Raw genomic sequence first — 22,094 nt, 5'->3', positions numbered from 1 at the left:
TATGTGAACTAGAGGATTTGGGTGGATTTTCTCACTTCCTATAGCTCACTTAAGGTAAGAATATTGATTTTATGGGTTTGTACAAATAAGTATTTTGATAAGTACTAGATTTAGTCAAGAAAATTAGTTTAGGTGAACCTAAAGAGTTCCAAATAGCGTAGAATGATTATTATGCATTTCCTAGACTAAGTATTAATGGAAAATATTTATTTGGGTATTTAAGAACTGTTAAAACTTCAAAAATTTTGTTGGAGTAGACTTTTGTGTACTTGGTAGAAATCAACTTTTAAGGTCAGTGGGTACACCACTTTCGAAACTATTTGAGTATGTAAAGGTGAAAGATTGATTGCATGATTTAATGGATTTGTTATCAGCATTGTTGCCTTAAATATTTGACTAAGGAAAAATATGTTTATGGATGAGAAAACATTTTGAAATGGATTTCAAAACTATTATGTTTAATTAAATATTCTACTATGTAGTAGTTTTCGACAAGGGGGGACAAGCCCTTTCAATGTTTTGAACAATTCCCTCAATTACTCTGGCCTTCGAGCTAGTGTGGGTATGAGATGTTAGTTGAGATAATGATTATGGTTGATTGAATTGCTCTTGCATATGAATAATGTGAATGTGGATTGAGAAGGTCTCCACATTTGCATGATGGGTGTTGTGATGTGGATTGAGAAAGTCTCCACATTCCCATGATTTTATTGTCAAGTGGATTGAGTATGTCTCCACTTCCCATGATTTGTGGTAAAGTGGATTGAGTAGGTCTCCATTTCCCATGTTTTTGACTTAAAGTGGATTGTGTAGTTCTCCACTTCTTGTAATTTAGTTGTGATTAGCTTTAGTCTCGGTATGGGGGTAAGAATACCATAGGGTTAAGTTGGGCATTGTACCACTTCTCCCTTCATTATGAATCTCAGTGTGGGAGATGAGAATACCACAAAGATGAGTTGGGCAAAAGTTCCCATTCTCCCCATAATTTACTATGGCATGTATTGACATGTTATTTGTATGTTGGGTATTGTGACGCTTGTGTTTGTCAATTGATAATTATTGTGTTTATGTGGGAATAATGAGATGAGTTGTTAAGTGAATTACATGTTCTTGATTTGAATGTTTGTTGTTGGGCTTGAAGGGTCTCGATTATCTCTTGCAAATGTTTGTAAGTTGAGCTTGTATATGAACATTATTTATATGTATTCAACATTACCGAATGCATTCATGACTATTGAAGGATTTATATGTTTATCATGTTGTTTTGCAAATTATGGTTTGTTGCAAAACCCTTCCCCTTTGGCTTGTCCCTTTCCCCATATCCACTTATGGAGTCTTTATGACTAACGTTATTTTCTCCTATTTTGTTTCAAATCAATAGCTTGCTTGATTAGACGACTTGTGGAGTAGCGGAGCAACTCATTGGTGGTAGGTGTGGTAGAGCCTTTTTTCTAGCCTTTTAGTGTTATACACTCCACAATCAGTCTAGTCTAGTTTTGAACTATCTTATTTGTAATGAACTCTGTTATGTAAATAACGTTGACAAACTTGTTTATGTTTCCACATATTATGCTAAGCCCTGGATATGGGTGTAAAGGATGATAAGACTATGGTGGATGTCCATAGCATGATAGGCACGGGGTGCGTGCCGAACTACAATGGTCTTATTTACATGTGAATATTTTTAAGAAATGTGAAAGAAACCACACTTTACGTTGAGAAGTTCCGTATTGTGCTGGCTTTGATGAATTAATGCTTATTTTGATTATGGATAAACTTATGTTAGTGAATGTGATGGATGACTAGCCCATGTATTCATGGATTTAGGCTTGCTTGGGCCTAGTGTCCACGTGTCGATCATGATCCCTCCCGAAATGGGATGTGACATAACCTCCTCATATGTATGAGATAAGTACACAGGTACATTCTATTAAATCCAACCCTTTGGATCCCTTTTAATAGAACAAAGTGTATAAGTCCAATAAAAAACATATTTAGTATAGTCATCTCATATGAATAATACATCTCCAATGTATCCTACTAAATTCATGTAGTTCTCATACATGTGATTATGCATCTCTATGCAAAATCTTAAGAGTTAGATTCCAATGTAACCATGTAATACTAAAGAAACTCCTTTCTTAGTGTCATCATGCTCCCACTAAATCTAAGATCCTTTGTGAGAGTAATATTCGAACTCTTTTGAATATTCCATGATGTTACATACATACATCTCAATGTATGCTTGGAATCGTATTGGTTTGGAATAACATAATTGGCTAGATATATATTGGAGAGATATGGACAAAATCATATCACTATATGTATTTGCTTTCTTCTTTGAACAAACATCTCTATGTTCTATTCATAAGAAAGTTCCATTTTACATGAATTTACATTCATCTTTTGAATGATAAATTAATAAGCAAGAGTAATCTTCACTAAGATCATATCTTAATAAGAGTACTTCATACTATATAACTCATATGATCTTATATTTGAATTCTCTGAACATTTCAAAAATTCAATGGTTCGTATGCATCTATATATATAAAACCTTTTGACCATACCAAGTCATTCACTTTTGCATGAAAAATGATTTAGTCATGTACGTAAGAATTACTAGCTCCTTTATGATTCCTAATCAAAAGGATCTAAGTATCTTCATACTCTAATTCTTACTTCAATGACCAAGACAAATGCCATAATTGCGATCATATGCAATTAGTTTTCTTGACATTTATATTAAGCATTGACTTACTACTATTGGTTTGCGATTTATGTCATTACTTAAATGCATTCAACATCTAGTAACAAATACTTATGATGTTAATACAATAGTAGTAACTTTTAGCTTAATCATAAACTTTGGCAAAGTAGAAACTTTTATAAGCTTATTCTTCTTTAACTCTATTAAGGAAACATTTTTAGTCCCTCATTTGTCCATCTTTACCATAAAGATGTTTGAGAACATTTCCAAGTTAATGCTCTTATCGTGGTTGTCTTCGCAATTCATAATTAAGGTAATGTAAATTCCATCTTATGGAAGCTCACTCCTAATTATGAATTGTATTTGGTAGAGATTATGGAATGAAGTCGATACTTAGTTCAAGATAAACACATTGCTCTGGCTTTACCATAAAGCTAGCAACCTTAAATCTTGGCTTTAATAGAACTATCTTTTATCTTCTGACATGGAAACAATTTTTATGTTATCTCATAACTTTATGTATGACCTCGATTATAGAACAATTCTTTTGATTGCAAAGTCATACATGCCACACAGATGTTCTCATGTTGCTTTTGAAGCTTTGTAGTCATAATAGCCAACATCACATATGTGGCTTAACATGTCTAATGAGCATCCCATGCTCTATTACCATTTGCTTCGACATGGGCTTATGGCAAAGCTTCCAATAGATAGACAACCTTTTGCTTGAGAACATTTCTCAAGTCTTGGTACCTTTCAAAAGTGTTTGATCTAGTGAGTTTGATTTGCATCCAAGATGCACCATAGTGACAAATTTTTATCCATTTTCAATATTTATATAAACATGTTTGAATGGATAAAGCAATTGATAAATAACATGCATAAACTATTTAAAACAAAGTTTTAAAATTTTAAATAGTTTTCCCATTATTTTCTACTAGATGATAACCCTCCATATCACTTCAAGAGATTTCTATTAGGATTCTCTTAGTGGACTATATAGTACCCCATACCTTGATATGGTGACTAACAATGCTAGTTTTATGTTATTTATATTTATTTTATGTTTTTATAGGAGTAGGATCAAAAATAATTTCAATTGGTGAAGAAAGGTGCACAATAGACTGTTGCTCTATTTTCATATGTTTTGGTTTTTCAAGTATATCTCACACTACACAAGTCCAAATGATATGATTTTTAAACCATTAGAAAGATAAGAGGTAGGGATACAACTTTGATGTTTACCACTTTGCCCAGTTCTAATGGGAAGGTGGTCAAAATCTTTGTTAAAGTGAAAGTATTGTGCTAGAGGAATAGAATTTGGCAGAACCTTTGAGCGCCGCGACAATGGAAATTGAGAGCCACGACCCTCACCGTAATTTTCACAAATAACAAGTTTATGGCATTTTTGAAGCTAGGACTTTTGAGGGCTATTTAAGGGACCTCTTTAAGAGGATTTTGGACTTTTTCCCAGTGTCAAAAGAGTAAAAAGATTACACAAGAAAAGGAAGAAGACAAGTGGCCTTGTTAAGGGCATTATTGTAATTGCATGAGAAATTAGATAACCTTTAACTATAAAGATCTCATCTTTTCCAGCAGCTTCTACATATCTCCAGCAACTTCTTCTTTTTCTTCCTCCCATCTTACGTTTCTTTCCTCTTCCATGAAAGCTTCTCTCAAGCTTCCATCACTCTCTCAAACTAATTTTAATTTTCATGCTTTACACACCCTGTTGTAGGGTTTTTCATACTCTTTTATTCCTTCACATTAAACAAACCCTTAAAAGTCTGTCTTCACTACTTTCTCTCACCAGTTGAACTTTGTAAAGAGAGAAAGAGAGGTTTCATGTTAGCTTGAGGACTCTTGGGAAGAAATTTCATTATAATCACCAAGGTTCCAACAAGGTCCCTCAGCCCTATTTGGACCATTAGGGAGGTTAGAGTCGATGAATGGTTCAACAAATACTAGTGAGTGAACTTGCATTTTAAAATGTTTTGGGGAAATGTTTACCTGTTTCAATGAATCATTTGGGAATTTTATTGGTTTTTGCTTTAAAATTTCCTGGGAACAAGCCCTTGATAAAATGTTTGATGTTGTGAAATGTGTAAAAGGATGAATCCATATATTTTTGTATAATGTTGATATATATATATATATACTATGTCATAAATGGTACCATTGTGTGACAAATGCAATCGTGCATATGCGGGGTGAGTGTGCACTTGCCGGTGATGACGGTGGTGAGGGAGATGGATGGTGATATTGTCTAGCTATGTGCACGATGTGGTGGGATGTGCATGAGCTGGGTGAGATGGGATGTCCGGTTATGTGCACTATGTGGTGGGATGCACATGAGTTGGGTGAGATAGGATGTTTGGCTATGTGCATGATGTGGTGGGATGCACATGAGCTGGGTGAGATGCACATGATGAATCTTGAAGATTTACTGTTATTTGCAAATTGCTTTCATTGCAACGAGACACATTCTGTTTATATTGCCTTACTTGGATAATTGCTGGAAATTTCCCTTCTTTCCAATTTCATGCTGAATGCAGTTCCTTCATCATTAAATAATTTTACAACCAAGAGTTTAGTGGAGGGATTTGTTGGTTCCATTAGTTTTTGATGATAATACCTTTACTTGAGTGTGTAGAAAATTAATATATGAAATTAATTTCTTGACTTTTCAAAGAGTATTTCTAAAAGAAAAAGAAGGATAAAATCATCAAGATGTAACTAAATAACAAAGAGGAAGCTTATTGGTGAAACAAGGAAGAACATTGGTTGACCAAATTTCAAATTGGAGAAATGGTGGGCTGAAGAGTTTAAGAAACATAATCAATTTAGTCAACCAAATCAGTAGACTAATGTGATGATGATGAAGAATTAGCTCTAGTTGCAAGAAAATTCAGAAAACAAATGAGCAGAAGAAATTGAAGGCTAACTAAAAGAGGTTTCAAGAAAGACCAAGGTGCTTCATGGAAAATGAGGAACAAAAATGACTCCAACAAAAAGGAGGAGATGATCTGCTATGAATGCAAGAAACCTGGTCACTTCAAGTTCGAATGTCCATTGCCGAAAGATGAAACCCCCAAGAAAAATAAGAAATCCAAGAAAGCAATGGTGGCTACTGCATGGTCGGATAGTGACACATCAAGCTCTAAAACTGATGATGAAAAATCTGAGGAAAGAGCAAACATCTGTTTAATGGCACAAGAGTATGAAATAGAGCTACCCTCATCCCCCTGCATTAATTCTTATGATGATTTACAGGATAAGTATGAGTGCCTTATAATGAATTTGAAAAACTTTTTTCAAAATACAAATCATTAAAGAAAAAGATTGCTGTGAGACCTTGACCTCTATAGGCTCGTAACCAGTTATAGACACAATAACACGGGCCAGGGGTAGTTTCGTCAGTTTCTCTAATGAGCTCCTAGAAGAAAGTTTTAGGATATTTTAAGGTCTAAATAGGCATAAGACCTCATAAATGATGTGTAATGATGAAAACATGAAGAAAACTAGAAGTGACAATAATTTTCACAATAGGGGTAAAATGGTCATTTTGCACCCCAAGTAAAAAATTTTAAAGTTTCGTAAACCCTAGCATGTCTAGACCATTATGGATTTGGTCGCAGTGTTAAAAGAGTAAAAAGATTGCACAAAGGGTTGCATGAGAATGAGCTACCTAGTCAAAGGTATTTTTGTAATTTTAATGGAATGGATAAGCTTGGGCTAGAAATATCTTTCTTCCAGCAACTTCTTCTCCCATTTTCCAGCAACTTCTTCTTCTTCCTCCTTCTTCTCTTTCACATTGCTTCCAACTTCCATGAAAGTTTGATATGGAGCTTGCATGATTTTCTCTCTCTAGCTCTAGTTTTCATACCTTTGTGCCCTTATGACTAGAACCCTTGTATTCTTCCACTCTTTCTCCTTAAAACCCTTGAAAAATCTTATTTCCATACTTTCTCTCACTAGTTGGGCATTTTAGAGAGAGAAAAATAGAATTATCCCATTTGTGTGGAAGCTATTGGAAGAGAATTCAACTACAAAGGAACCCTAGGGTGAGTGATGAACTAAGCTTGGTTTTTAGCTGTGGATAATGGCTAGTATTTAGATTATGAGCTGTTTTATTGTTGAGGATGTTCATTCCTTTTATAGTGATTTAGATAGTGAACATAGATAGCTATTTAAAGTGGTAATTGAAAGCTAGCTAAGAGATAGCTTTTAGGGTTTATAGTATGTGAATTGACCTATTGCTGATGCTAATGTGATTCTAGGTTCTAACGAAGCCCCATCACCCCAATTGGATCATTAAGGGAATTAGAGTAAGCTAAAGGCTTTACAATCAACCGGTGAGTGGACTGCCTATCAAAACTATTTTGAGAATGTGACTGTTTTGTACAAAGGGTTTTAGTGATTTTATACAACTTTTCTTAAAAAAGAGTGCCTTGGGAACAAGCTCTTGAGAAATGGTTTATGTTGTGATATGTGGCTATTATGGATTCCTATACTTCTACATTGTGTTGATATATATATATGTAGGAATATATTGTTGTGTAATTATATTGACTCGGCTATGTGCGAGTAGGGAGTGCGTATAGGCCGATGATGACCCGGTTATGTGCGAGTAGGGAGTGTGCATAACTTGGTGATGACCCAGCCATGTGCGAGTAGGGAGTGCACATGAGCTGGTGATGATGAGACGGTGTGCATGATGATGATGGGATGGTGTGCATGATGATGATGAGTATATGTATATATATACATACATAATTATTTGTGTTATAGGAAATTTATAAGTAATGGTATATGAGTGTAATGCATGTGAAATTTGGTATGTTAAACTTTGAGAAATTATTATGTGTTTCATATTGGTTTTGGATATTTCAGCAGGGTGGTTTCCTTTGGGAAGTAAGTGAAATTTTCCTTTGGTGCCCTGTTTCTCGCTGCAGGGAGAAACTCTTGGGTTTTTGGAGAAAGGCTGGCTAGAAACTCGTTGCAGCCAGAATGCATTCTCGCTGCAGCAAGAAAATACTGTATCATTCTCGCTACGGTGAGAATGAATCTCGCTACAGCGAGAAATGTTCTATCTTGGAGTAGAAATTTCACTACAGCGAGATTCATTCTCGCTGCAGCGAAAAACCTTCTGTTTTGTCTCCCATCTTGTCAAATTGTTGCCCTATTTTCCACTTATTTGCTACCATATTTGAGCATGGACTCCTAACATTACGGAATAAATGATTTAAGTTCAAATTGAGGAGGTTTGATGAGAAACCCTCGGCTAGTTGAGAATGCCTTTCCGCTGCAGCGAAGATTCGTTGTCGCATTTGACTTGCTTGTGTATCACTGAAGCTTTCATTGTTTTTCAAATTTTTCATTACGTATGGATTCATGATTTTCAAATGATTGATCATTTAAGGGTTCAATGTGGGGATTTTAATATGAATGAAACTAAATTGCATTGTTTTGAGACAAGTGCATCATGATTTTAAATTCTCCCTTATTGTTGCTTGTTCCCTTCCTTGTTCACTCACTGGGTTTATACTCACCATTTTCAACTTCATGTTTTCAGATCACGAGGCAGCCGGTAACTAGGACAAGGTGTCCTTGTAGACTTATATCCATTTTTTGGTAGGTGTCTAAGCATTCAGTAGCTGTACATTCCGAGTCTCTCCGCTGGAAGTCGAGTATTCTTTTATTGTGTATAGACAAACCTAATGTAAATTATTAAGATACATGTTGTAGACAACGTATATACATTTGTTTAGTGTGCCAGTATGAAGTGGCAATGTCTAATATTACTTTGATCCTAAGTTAAGAAATGTGACTTAGTAGTTTATGATGGAATGATGAACATGTCAGATTAATAGGCTTGCTTGGGCTTAGTGGACTACATCCATTGGGCCCATGCATCGTTCATGGCCCGGAATTTGGGTCGTGACAACTGCACTTCTTGAACATGATTTGGAACATATCAAACAAGAGTTTACTTCTGTTTTTGAGTAAAGAAATATTTTGCAAATTGAGTTAGAACACTCAAAAATAAACTTTGAGGTTTTAAAACAAGAGCTGGAAAACAAGTCTGAAGCTTTGCAAATAACTCTTGATGAAAATACAGTTATTAAATGTTTGAAAAATGAATTGTCAAAAAGAGATGTATACCACAATAAAAATTTAGCTAAAGCATTACCTAGATGTTATAATTGTGGTAAACATGGTCATTTATTATCTGAGTGTTTTAAGAAAAGAACAGTGTAGAAAGTTAAGAAAATTTGGGTTCGTAAGGGATCTTTTATTGCAACTAACACTCAAGGACCCATTAAAGTATGGGTACCTATAAAGAAAAACTAAAATTCTGTTTTGTAGGTTGAGCTGGACTTAAAAGAGGCATGTTCAAAAGCTCAACTCAAGAAGAAACAGCCTTGGTACTTGGACAGTGGCTGTTCACGGCACATGACAGGACATGAAATGCTTTTGGCTCAGTAGGATAAAAGAAAGGGAGGAACCATATCCTTTGGAGATGATTCAAAAGGAAGAATTCATGGTATAGGTACGGTTGGTAAGAATTCCCAAACTCAAATTAGTCATGTGTTGTTGGTTAAAGGCTTAAAGTATAATTTACTAAGTATTAGTCAATTATGTGATAAAGGATTTAGAGTGTGCTTTGATTCAACTAAGTGTGAAGTGATAGATATGAATACAAATAAAATCTCATTTATAGGAAATAGATTGAAGAATATGTATGTAATTTTTCTTGAAGATCTTGAAGTTAAAAGTGAAGTATGTCTTATTGCAAATGTTGAAAATGATAGTTGGCTATGGCATAGGAGATTAGGACATGTGAGCATGAATACTATTGTGAGACCTCAACCTCTATAGGCTTGTAACTAAGCATAGATGTAATAACACAAACCAGGGGTAGTTTCGTCATTTCTTCTACTAACTTCCCAGAAGGTGGTTTTATGATATTTTAAGGTCTAAATAGGCATAAGACCACATAAGTGATGCATAATGATGAAAACACAAAGAAAACTAGAAATGACAATAATTTTCATAACAAGGGTAAAATGGTAATTTTTCACCTCGGGTCAAAATTTTAAGTTTTCATTAACCCAAGCATTTCTAGACTATTATGGACCTTGTCCTAGTGTCAAAGGAGTAAAAAGATTGCATAAAGGGTTGGAGGAGAGTAAGTTAATTTGTGGAGGGGCATTTAGGTAATTTAAGTGGAATGGATAAGATTAGCTATAAATATCTCTTTGTTTCAGCAGCTTCTTCTCTCATTTTTTTCAACAGCTTTTCTTCTTCTTCTTCTCTTCCCAATTCACGTTGCTTCCAACCTCCATGGAAGCTTGATATGGGGCTTGCATAATTTTCTCTCTCTAGCTTTAATTTTCATACCTTTGTGCCTTTTTGACTAGAATCCTTGTATTCTTTCACTCTCTTACTTCAAAACCCTTGATAAATCTTATTTCCATACTTTCTCTCACTAGTTGGGCATTCTAGAGAGAGAAATAGAGAATTACACCATTTGTTTAGAAGCTATTGGAAGAGAATTCAACTACAAAGAAACCCTAGGGTGAGTGATGAACTAAGCTTGATTTTGAGCTGTGAATAATGGCTAGTAATTGGGATTAGGAGCTGTTTTATTGTTGAGTATGTTCATTCCTTTTATAGTGATTAAGATAGTGAACATAGATAGCCATTTAAAGTGGCAATTGAAAGCTTGCTAAGAGATAGCTTTTAGGGTTTATAAGTATGAATTGACATTATGGTAATGTTAATTTGATGGTTGGTTCTAACGAAGCCCCATCACCCTAATTGGATAATTAGGGGAATTAGAGTTAGCTAAAGGCTCAATAATATACCGATGAGTGAACTGCCTTCAAAACTTGTTTTGGGGGAATATAATGTATTTGCCACACATTTGAATGAATTATCAAGTTTTTCATAAAAACAAGTGTCTTAGGAACGAGCTTTTGCTAAATGGTTTTATGTTGTGATGTGTGATTGCTATGGATTCATGCACTATTGCATTATGATGATAAATATATATATGTGTGTTGTGCATGATGATCGATATTGTGTATGATGACTGTAACCGTGTGTGTGCATGATGTGGGAAATGCACATGCCGGTGATGATGGTGGCGTGAAAGATGGATGATGATAGTGCCCGTGTGCACGATGTGAGGGGATGTACACGATGACACTGATTGTGCACGATGTGGGGGGATGTACATGAGCCGGGTGTGATTATGATGATATGGATGTCATTTATGTATGTATGCATATCTTTACTTATGAAATGAAAGAGCATGAAAATGATATATGATTGAAATGTATGTGAAATTTGATACATTGCACTTTGGGGATTTCATGTGTTTCATGTTGTCGGTGTCATTTTAGCAGGATGGCTTTTATTGGGGGAATGGAAATCTTGTTCATGTTGCTCTATTCTCGCTGCAGCGAAATTCATTCTCACTACAGCGAGAAACTCTCAGGTTTTGGAGAACCTCATTAGTTTGGTTCTCACTGCAGCGAGAAACATTCTGTTTTAGAACTAAAATTTCGCTGCAGTGAGATTCATTCTCGTTGCAGTGAAAACTTTTTGTTTTGTTTCCTTTTTGGTTCGGTTGCTACTCCATTTTCCATTTCTTTGGTACCATAGTTGAGCTTGGACTTCCAACATTAAGGAATAAGTAAATTAAGTTTAAAATGAGTAGGTTTGGTGAGAAACCCTCAGCCAGTTAAGGAACCCTCGTTCGGTTAATAACTTAATCCCAACATCGCTGCAGTGAAGATTCGTTGTCGCATTTGACTTGCTTGTGTATCACTAAAGCCTTCATTTTTCAAATTATTTGTTATGTATGTGTTCATCATTACCAACTAATTAATATTTAAGGGTTTAATGAGGGGTTTTCAATATGAATGAAATTAAATTGTATTATTTTAAAACAAGTGCATCATGATTTTAAATTCTCCCTTATGGTTGCTTGTTCCCTTCCTTGTTCACTCACTGGGTTTATACTCACCATTTTCAACTTCATGTTTTCAGATCACGAGGCAGCCGGTAACTAGGACGAGGTGTCCTCATAGACTTGTATCCATCTTTTGGTAGGTGTCTCGGCATTCAGTAGCTATACATTGGTCTGAGTCTCCCTGTTGGAAGTCGAGTATTCTTTTGTTGTGTATAGACAAACTTAATGTAAATTATTAAGATACATGTTGTAGACAATGTATATACACTTGTTTGGTATGCCAGTATGAGGTGGCACATGTTTAGTATTATATTGACCCTAAGTTATGAAATGTGACTTAGCAGTTTATGATGGAATAATGAACACGTCAGATTAATAGGCGTACTTGGGCTTAGTGGATTACGTCCATTGGGTCCATGCACCGGTCATGGCTCAGAATTTGAGTCGTGACAACTATGTCAAAATTAATTAAGAAAAATCTTGTTGCTGGACTGCTTGAGTTAAAATTTGAAAATGATAGGATATGTGATGCTTGCCAACTAGGAAAACAAGTTAGGACATCCTTCAAGTCCAAAGAAAATTGTGTCATCATCTAGACCTCTTGAATTGCTTCATATTGATCTGTTTGGTCAATAAGCACAACTAGCTTATGAGGAAAATCTTATGGCTTTGTTATAGTTAATGACTATTCTAGATACACTTGGGTGTATTTTCTTGCTCATAAGAATGATGCTCTACATGCATTCTTAAGTCATCGTAAGAAAGTAGAAAATGAAAAAGGACTAGCCATAGTTAGCATAAAGAGTGATCATGGAGGAGAATCTGAAAATGATGAGTTTGAAAAGTTTTGCAATGAAAAGGGGTTGGATCACAATTTTTCTGCACCTAGAACACCCCAGCAAAATGGAGTTGTAGAGAGGAAAAACCGAACCTTGAAAGAAATGGCTAGGATCATGCTATGTGAGAATAACCTACCTAAATATCTTTGGGCTGACGCAGTAAATACAACAACTTATATTCTTAATAGAGTCTCAATAAGGCCCTTGATTTCAAAGACTCCATATGAACTTTATAAAGGCAGGAAACCAAATATTTCTCACCTCAGGAGTTTTGGTTGTAAATGCTTTGTATTGAACAATGGAAAACAGCCCCTAGGGAAGTTTGATGCAAAGAGTGATGAAGCAATATTTTTAGAATATGCTTTAAACTCAAAGGCCTATAGAGTTTTTAACAAAAGGACCTTGACTGTTGAAGAATCAATTCATGCAGCTTTTGATGAGTCAAATGCATTGCAAGAAAAAGTTCATGATGATGATGATGATGTAAAAGTCCTAGAAAAACAAATGGAGGAAATGAGCTTAGAAACCAATAAAAATAATGAAGAAAGCTCACCTAGAAGAGAAGATGAAACTCCACCTCTAGAAGATTTTCAAAGAGCAGAAAATCAACATGATGATCTACCAAGGAGTTGGAGATTTGTGAGAGATCACCCACAAGACCAAATAATTGGTGAGATTTCTCAAGGAGTTAAAACTAGGAAAGCAACTAGAGAAACTTGTGAGTTTTCAGCTTTTATATCTCAAATTAAACCTAAAAACTTTGAAAAAGCTGAAAAAGAGGAAAGTTGGATAATGGCCATGCAAGAAGAACTTGATCAATTCACAAGGAGTCATGTATGGTCATTGGTACCTAGACCTTCAAATCACCCTATTGTTGGTACAAAATGGGTGTTTAGAAATAAGGTAGATGAGCAAGGAAATATAGTTAGAAATAAAGCTAGGTTGGTAGCAAAAGGATACAACCAAGAAAAAGGAATATATTATGATGAAACTTTTGCTTCGGTCACTAGGATTGAAGCTATAAGGTTGTTGCTATCTTTTGCATGTTTCATGAATTTTAAATTGTTCCAAATGGATGTCAAAAGTGCATTCTTAAATGGATTAATTCAAGAGGAAGTATATGTAGAACAACCACCTGGTTTTGAAGACTTTGAAAAATCTAATCATGCTTTCAAACTACATAAAGCCTTGTATGGATTGAAACAAGCTCCTCGAGCTTGGTATGAAAGGCTTTCAAAATTTCTAGTTGAGAAAGGGTATGATAGAGGCAGCATCGATACTACATTGTTCATTAAGAGATATCTAAATGATTTAATTGTTGTGCAAATATATGTGGATGATATTGTATTTGGTGCAACTAATGAAGCTTTATGCAAGAACTTTGCAAAGGAAATGCAGGGTGAATTTGAGATGAGCATGTTGGGAAAGTTGAAGTACTTCCTTGGTTTTCAAATCAAACAAAGTGAGGAAGGAATCTTCATCAACCAAGAAAGATATACTTATGATATGCTCAAGAAATTCGATATGCTAAAGCTGAAATCAATTTCCACACCAATGAGTCCATCCACCAAACTCGACTTAGATGAAAAAGGTAAGGATGTAGATCAAAAGCTCTATAAAGGTATGATTGGCTTTCTTCTCTATTTAACAGCAAGCAGATCAGATATTCAGTTTAGTGTGTGCTTGTGTGCTAGATTTCAGTCACAGCCTAAAGAATCACACCTAACAGTTGTTAAGAGAATTTTTAGATACCTTATAGACACTAAAGAACTAGGAATATGGTACTCTAGAAACTCAACTCTTAGCTTAGTTGGATACTCTGATGCTGACTTTGCTGGTAGCAGAATTGATAGGAAAAGCACTAGTGGAACATGCCAATTTTTAGAAAGGATGCTTGTGTCTTGGTCCAGCAAAAAGGAAAACTCAGTGGCACTGTCTACAGCAAAGGCTGAATATGTATCATTAAGTAGCTGTTGTGCACAAATCCTTTGGATCAAGCAACAATTAAAAGACTATGGAATAACTATGCATAATGTACCGATATCCTATGATAATACAAGTGCAATCAATATATCAAAAAATCCTGTGCAACACTCTAGGACAAAGCACATTGAAATTAGACACCATTTTATTAAAGACTATGTAATGAAAAATGATATTAAGATAGAATTTGTGAACACCTTACATCAATTAGCAGACATTTTTACCAAACCACTGAGTGAAGAGAAATTCTGTTAGATTAGAAGAAATTTAGGGATTATTAGTGTGAAGGAATTATAAGAAAATCTTTGGCTTTTTCATAAGAAACATAATGTTTTCAGTCAACTAAGGATTTCTCAGTCAACTAAGAGTGGTCTAATAGTCTTAAATATTAAGACCCAGTAAGTATAGAGAAAGAAGAATAAAATGTGGTAAAAATATGTGTTTACTGGGTGCAAAAAGAATGAGGAAAAATTGTCAAAGGTAAATTACCAAATTTTAGAGGGAAGTTTGAAATTATTAAGAAATAAAATAGGGCAGTACTTAAAGGAAGATGAGTAGTTTTTCTTTGCAATAACTGCAGACTACTTTTCTTCCTCTCTCCCCTGAAACCCGCTACTCTAGAAACAAAAACCTAAATCTCACTGGTTGCTTCTGAAACTGACTCAAACCCTTAAAAATATCTGTAACCAACATGGCTAAAACATCTCAGAGTAAAGAGATATCAAAAAAGAAGAAAGGGAAAAGGTCAATGAAGGAAGAAACAGGAACTGAAAGTGTGAAGAAGAAATTAAAAATCATGCCTGGTTCAGTGAAAGATATATCCGAGAAGCTTAGAGAAAAAAAGTAAAAAATTGGCAAAAAGAAAGAAACAAAGCCCTCACTCCACAAAGGTACTAGTTCTTTTTCTTCAAAATTTAGGAATAAGTTGCATGAGTATAGATTCAAGAATATCGAGAATGCACCAATCTCTTGTGAAAAATTCATTGACTGGAAGAGTTTTAAGGAAAATATAGAAATCCAGACCAGTCTATCTGAGTACTTTGATGAACTAAAACTAAAAGGATACAACACCTTTAAGAATAGATCTTACAGTCCAAGTCTGGTCAAAGAATTTTATTCTGGAATTGTGTTGAAAGGAAAGGAATTAATAGATTCTGATCACTATGTAGAAGATGGTTTGAATGTTTATATAAATGGAAAAGAGTTTGTTATGACTGCTGAGGATTTAGGAAACTTGCTGAAAATAGAGTATGAAGAATGTGAATTTGAATTACTTGAAAAATATGATCCGTCCTCATTATGGGAGATCATCATTGGAAAGAAAGAAAAATACTCTTCGAAAAGTAATTCTGGTTTGATAACCAGCCCTCGGATCAAAATTCTACACTATTTCATAGTAGCAAATATACAAGGCAGAAGTGGAAGCCTTAGCTACATCAGCTTCCAGGACCTTTGGCTGATGGAGCATGCTTTCAATGGAATGTCTCTGAATTTGGGAAGATTTATGATTGAGAAAATGAGAAGTGCCTGCAGACTTGATAAGGTAAATCTGCCGTATGGGAATGTGATTACATCCCTTGTGTAGAAGAAGGGAATATAGGCAAAGAGGTATGATATGGACCTGGTAAAAACCAAAGATCAAGCTATTCAGTATGGCAGCTTGGTCAAAATGGGGTATGTGCTTGATGGAGAAATGTTCATTAAGACCTTTAAAACTGGCCCAAGAAAAGATCACAATCTGCCTGCTCAACTTGAAGAAGCTTCTTCCAGATTTTCGAATGAGATGATTTTTAATTTGCTTATGAGGATTGATGGTAAGCTGACTAACCAAGGAGTGAAGCTATAGAAAATGGAAGATAAAATCACTGAGTTGGAAAACAAGCTGAAGGAAAAAGAAAAATGCCATCTGAACCTATGGCTGCAGACAATTTTACGACATCCAGCCCTACACCTGTACAACAAGGTGCTGAAAGTTCAGCTAAGTCAGCAAAAAAATCAGCTCCTCATGTTGGAAGTTCTGACATTCAGGTTGAAGGTTACACCCACAAATCTGCCAGTCCTACTCTGCAGACTGAAGACTCACACTAAGGGGTTGATCATCCAGCCAAGACAACCTCCCCTGAACCTTAAAGAAAAAATGATTAATAAACAGAGAAACACCAGGCCTCTCCTCAAAACTCAAAGAAAGTCTCCATCATGGATATCTTCCACCAAATGGTTATGGAGTGAGAAGTTGAAAAGGACACTGCCAGGATAGAAACTGAAAAGGCTAGTGAAAGTGCAGAAAAAAGAAAGAAATTTGCATCAATTGCTAGAGTAAAGACAAAAGTAGGGAAAACCAAAGCCACTGAGCACCACCAACTGAAGAAAAACTACCAACTAAAGGCAAAAAGACAATGGCAACCAAGACAGCTTTTCTCAAAAGAAGAAAGTCTTCCAGGTTGGCAGAGAAATCCAAACCAGTTTCAGCCTCCTCTCCAATCCCTGTCTTAAACAAGTCATCCCCAAAACCTTCCCCAAGACAGTCATTGTGAGACCTTATCAAGCTCGATTAAAAGACAGTATTGTACCGAGTGGTATAATTAAGTTAAATCGAGCCTTGAACTAGTTCAAATAGAAATTCTAAGAGGAATTTGGAAATTCTAAGAGGAATTTGAAAATTCTAAAATCCACAGAATGACTTAGAATAGTGATTCGAAGTTCAAGGTCCAGTTCGGAGTCCATCAGGAAAATTGATCGATTAGGGACAAAACGATCATTTTACCATTTGATGATAAATGGAGATTTTCAGCCAAGATTTGATCACATTTGATGAAGAATAATTTTATGAAATATAATTATGATTATTGGAGTATAAAATGATGTTTAGCAGTGAAAAATTATGATTCTCGGTATTTTTGGAGCACAAGGGCAAAATGGTAATTTTGCCACTAGAGGACTAAACGAGAATTTTTATAAAATGATTTTTGCCCCATTTGGTTAATATTGATCCATATTAGTGTTATCTGAGGTTGAAAAGTAGAAATAATGTGATTTCGGTACATTTCGGAGTATAAGGGCAAAATTATAATTTTTTTACCTCGGGGGCAAATCGGTAAATTTTTCCCCCCAGTGCTTGTCAAGACCAAGGGATTTTAATTGTGGTAGGATTGGATAAATACTAGAATATTTGTGGTCAAAAATTAAGAAGAAAAAGTCAAAAAGTTAAAAAATTGGGCTAATAAGCATGTGACACGTGCCATGTTTGATTATTTTATTATTTTCTATAGAAATCAGCCCATTAAATCTCCAATTCTCTCACCATATTCGACCTAGGCAACCTGCAACAAGAACATAGGAAGAACAAAGGGAAAAACAAGAAAACCTAGGTGGAAATTTAAAGAAAAAGTGAAGAAATCAAGAAAACAAGCTAGGTAAGTTAGAATTTCTTTAATTCTCCTTGATACCTAGCTTACCCATGCTTTTGTTCTTGATTTACATGGTTGAATATTGAGTTATCATGATGAATTCAATTCTGAAAAATGGGTATGGAAGAGGAATTATTGTTGGAATAATTTGATTTTAGACTATGTTAGTGTTTAGGGATAGTTAAGCATGGTTATGAACAAAAACACAAAAGAAATATTCAATTTCTCTAGGGTTCCTTGTTGGTCGAACCATGAGGGCTGAATATCAATGGGGGATTGTTTTTATTTTAAGGAAAATAGCTTGGAAAATGATGAATTAAGGTGAAACGGTTATGTAGAAAAAATTTCGGTGCTAGTGCACCAAATGACCGAATTTTTCTATAAGGAACTGTGAGAGTTCTAATGCTGAATTTGGTTTTATTTAAATGGTATGTGGTAAATTAAGGTATTAGAGGAGAAATGGATTAATTTGGAGGTGATTTGGACACAATCGCCAATTAATCGAGTGATCGATCGAATTTAATCGATACCGTGATTAAGTGATAATCAGACATATTTTTGCATTTACGTATCAAGCATTAGTAATTTAAATTCGTTTATATCGATTTAGGGACAATATAGTAAATTCCTCGACTTTGTTATTTGTCAAGGTAGTGAGACGTCCGGAAAAGGCAAAGGAATTGTGCCTGAAGACTATTAATCCGAGTGCACTCGGAATCCGAATTTTCGGCACTTGTGAGTGGACTGCCTTCAAAACTTGTTTTGGGAAATATAATGAAATTTCCACCCATTTGAATGAATTACCAAGCTTTTCATGAAAACAAGTGCCTTGGGAACAAGCTTTTGAAAATGGTTTTATGTTGTAATATGTGATTGCTATGAATTCATGCACTATTGTATTATGATGATATATATATGTGTGTTGTGCATGATGAATGATATTGTGTATAATGACTGTAATCGTGTGTGTGCATGATGTGGGGAATGCACATGCCGGTGATGATGGTGGCGTGAGAGCTAGATGATGATAGTGTCCGTGTGCACGATGTGGGGGATGCACATGATGGTGCCGGCTATGTGCACGATGTGGGGGGATGTACATGAGCCGGGAGTGATTATGATGATATTGATGTTTGTCTATGTAATTATGCATATCTAGATTTATGAAATGAAAGCTCATGAATGCGATATATGGTTGACATATATGTGAAATTTGACACATTGTACTTTGAGAATTTTCATGAGTTTTATGTTGATTTTGTTAGTTTAGCAGGATGGCTTTTTGTTGAGTGAGGAAAATGTTTCTCTTGTCGCTCTATTTTTGCTGCAGTGAAAGTCATGCTCGCTGTAGCGAGAAACTCTCGGGTTTGAGGACCTTTCACCAGAACTGGTTCTCGCTGTAGCGAAAAACTTTCTATTTTTGGGTAACAATTTCACTGCAGTGAAATTCATTCTCGCTGTAGCGAAAAACTTTCTATTTTGTCTCCTATCTTGTCCAATTGCTGCCTTATTTTTTACTTCTTTGCTACCATATCTGAGCATGGACTTCCAACATTTAGGACAAAATGAATTAAGTTTAAAAAGAGGGGTTTTTAATATGAATGGAACTAAATTGCATTTTTTTGAAATAAGTGCATCATGATTTTAAAGTCTCCCTTGTTGTTGTTGCTTGTTCCCTTCCTTGTTCACTCACTGGGTTTATACTCACCATTTTCAAATTCATGTTTTCAGATCATGAGGCATTCTGTAACTAGGACGAGGTGTCCTTGCAAACCTGTGTCCATCTTTTGGTAGGTGTCTTGGCATTCGGTAGCTGTGTATTCATCCGAGTCACTCCGCTAGAAGTCGAGTGTTATTTTGTTTTGTATAGACGAACTTAATGTAAATTATTAGAATACATGTTGTAGACATTGTATGTAAATTTTTAAGGAGTAATGCCAGTACGAGTTGGTAATGTATACCACTATTTTGATTCAAAGTTATGAAATATGAGTTAGTGATATTAGATGGAATTATAAGTAAGATAAATAATAGGCTTGCTTGGGTTTAGTGGATTATGTCCATTGGACCCTTGCGCCGGTCATGGCCCGAAATTTGGGTCGTGACAATGTTGGTATCAGAGCCCTAGGTTTGTCTAGGTCCTAGAACTTCCTTTTGTTGGTCCAGCGGAGAGTCGTGTCTTTATGTGGGAACTTCAGTTGTAAAGCGTGAACCGCGGCACATTTTACAACCAAATGACCGCATAGATTCCCTATCTTAGAAGCCACCTTTTGCCTTAAGTATGATTATAATATATGTTTAATATCAGGTGTTTGCTCTTGTCTAGGTAAGAATGCCGCCTAAGACATGAGCCGCCTCTAGACGAATAAGGGAGCAAGATGCTCCTATTGAGATAGCAGATAGGCTACGAGCATCCACCCGGAGAGGCCGAAGTAGACTTGGCAGGGCCACTAGGTCGGTGAAGTCGGATACGCTTGTGAGTAGGCAAGAGGAGGGACAATCCTCAGGTGATGTAGATAGACACCTAGCTGGGAGTACTACTATTGAGGATTTGGCGGCAGGCCTACAAGGAGTTAACCGGGTTGTAGAGATGATGGCGACCCATATGGAGGATATACAGAGGGTAGTAGAGGGGAGACCTATAGTACAAGAATCTCCTAGCTCCCAAGGACAGGCCGATCGCCAATATCGTGAGGTTGAGAAGGGTCACTTAGAGATTTCTTTTCCCGATTTCCTAAAGCTTAAGCCTCCATCATTTTAAGGGTCTAATGCATCAGAGAAACCCCAAGTTTTCTTGGATAAGATGGAGAAGATATGTAAAGCTTTGGGATGCTCTAGTGTTCAGTCAGTTGAGTTAGCCGCTTTCCGCTTAGAGGATGTGGCGTAGGAGTGGTATAGCTCTTTGTGTAGAGGTAGACCGACAGATGCAGCGCCATTGGCTTGGAGTGATTTTAGTGCAGCCTTCTTGGATCGGTTCCTACCACTCAAAGTACGTAATGCTAGAGCTAGGGAGTTTGAGACTTTGGTACAGACTTCAAGTATGACGGTGTCGGAGTATGACATCAAGTTCACACAGTTGTCTTGGTATGCTCCCTACCTTGTTTCTACTGAGGAGATGAAGATTCAGAGGTTTGTGGATGGGTTAGTAGAGCCACTGTTTAGGGCTGTGGCATCTCGAGATTTCACTACCTATTCCGCAATAATAGATTGTGCTCAGCGTATTGAGATGAGGACTAGTGAGAGTAGGGCTGCGAGGGATAGAGCAAAGAGGGCCAGGACAGAGGGTTATCAGGGCCATAGAGATTTCAGCAGTGGTGGTTCATCTTCTAGCCATCAGGGTCCACAGAGGGATTCACGATTATCCCAACAGAGGAGTGACCTGCCTAGTGCTAGTGTTTGGACGGGACAAAGAACTTTCAATGCTAGAAGGCAACAAGATTCAAGACAGAGTAGTCAAGTTATCCACCCTTGTAATATCTGTGGGAAGAGACATAGTGGACGATGCTTACGTACTACGATAGTTTGTTATGGGTGTGGCCAACCCAAGCACATTAAGAGGAATTGTCCGATGGCTCATCAATCACAAGATTCGGCACGTGGTTCCACCCAACCAACTTCATTTGCTCCTTCAGTTGCTACCTCATCTGGCGGGGAGGCTAGTGGATCGAGAGGTAAAGGTGTTGGTACTTTCTCTCAGAGCAGGCCATCTGGGTCCGGACATCAGAGTTTTGTTAGTAGAGGCCAGGCGAGGGTGTTTGCTTTAACACAACAGGAGGCCCAAACATCCAATGCCGTGGTCTTAGTTATTCTTTCAATTTGTGATATGAATGCTCGAGTCTTATTTGATTCTGGTGCTACCCATTCTTTTATCTTTCCATGTTTTGCATCTCTGTTGGGTAGAGATCATGTTAGGAGAGAGGAATAATTAGTGGTGTCTACTCCTTTAAAGGAGATATTTATGGCCGAATGGGAATATGAGTCCTGTGTAGTACGAGTCAAGGACAAGGACACTTTGGTGAATTTGGTGGTGTTAGACACCTTAGACTTTGATGTGATCTTGGGGATGGATTGGTTATCACCCTGTCATGCTAGTGTGGACTGTTATCATAAATTGGTTAGATTTGATTTCCCTGGTGAACCATCATTTAGTATTTAGGGGGATAGGAGTAATG

This window comes from Theobroma cacao, chromosome 2, assembly GCF_053813885.1.
Source record: "Theobroma cacao isolate CCN51 chromosome 2, ASM5381388v1, whole genome shotgun sequence".
Taxonomy (NCBI): Eukaryota; Viridiplantae; Streptophyta; class Magnoliopsida; order Malvales; family Malvaceae; genus Theobroma; species Theobroma cacao.
The sequence above is the reverse complement of the archived record's forward strand: the minus strand, read 5'-3'. Positions refer to the sequence as shown.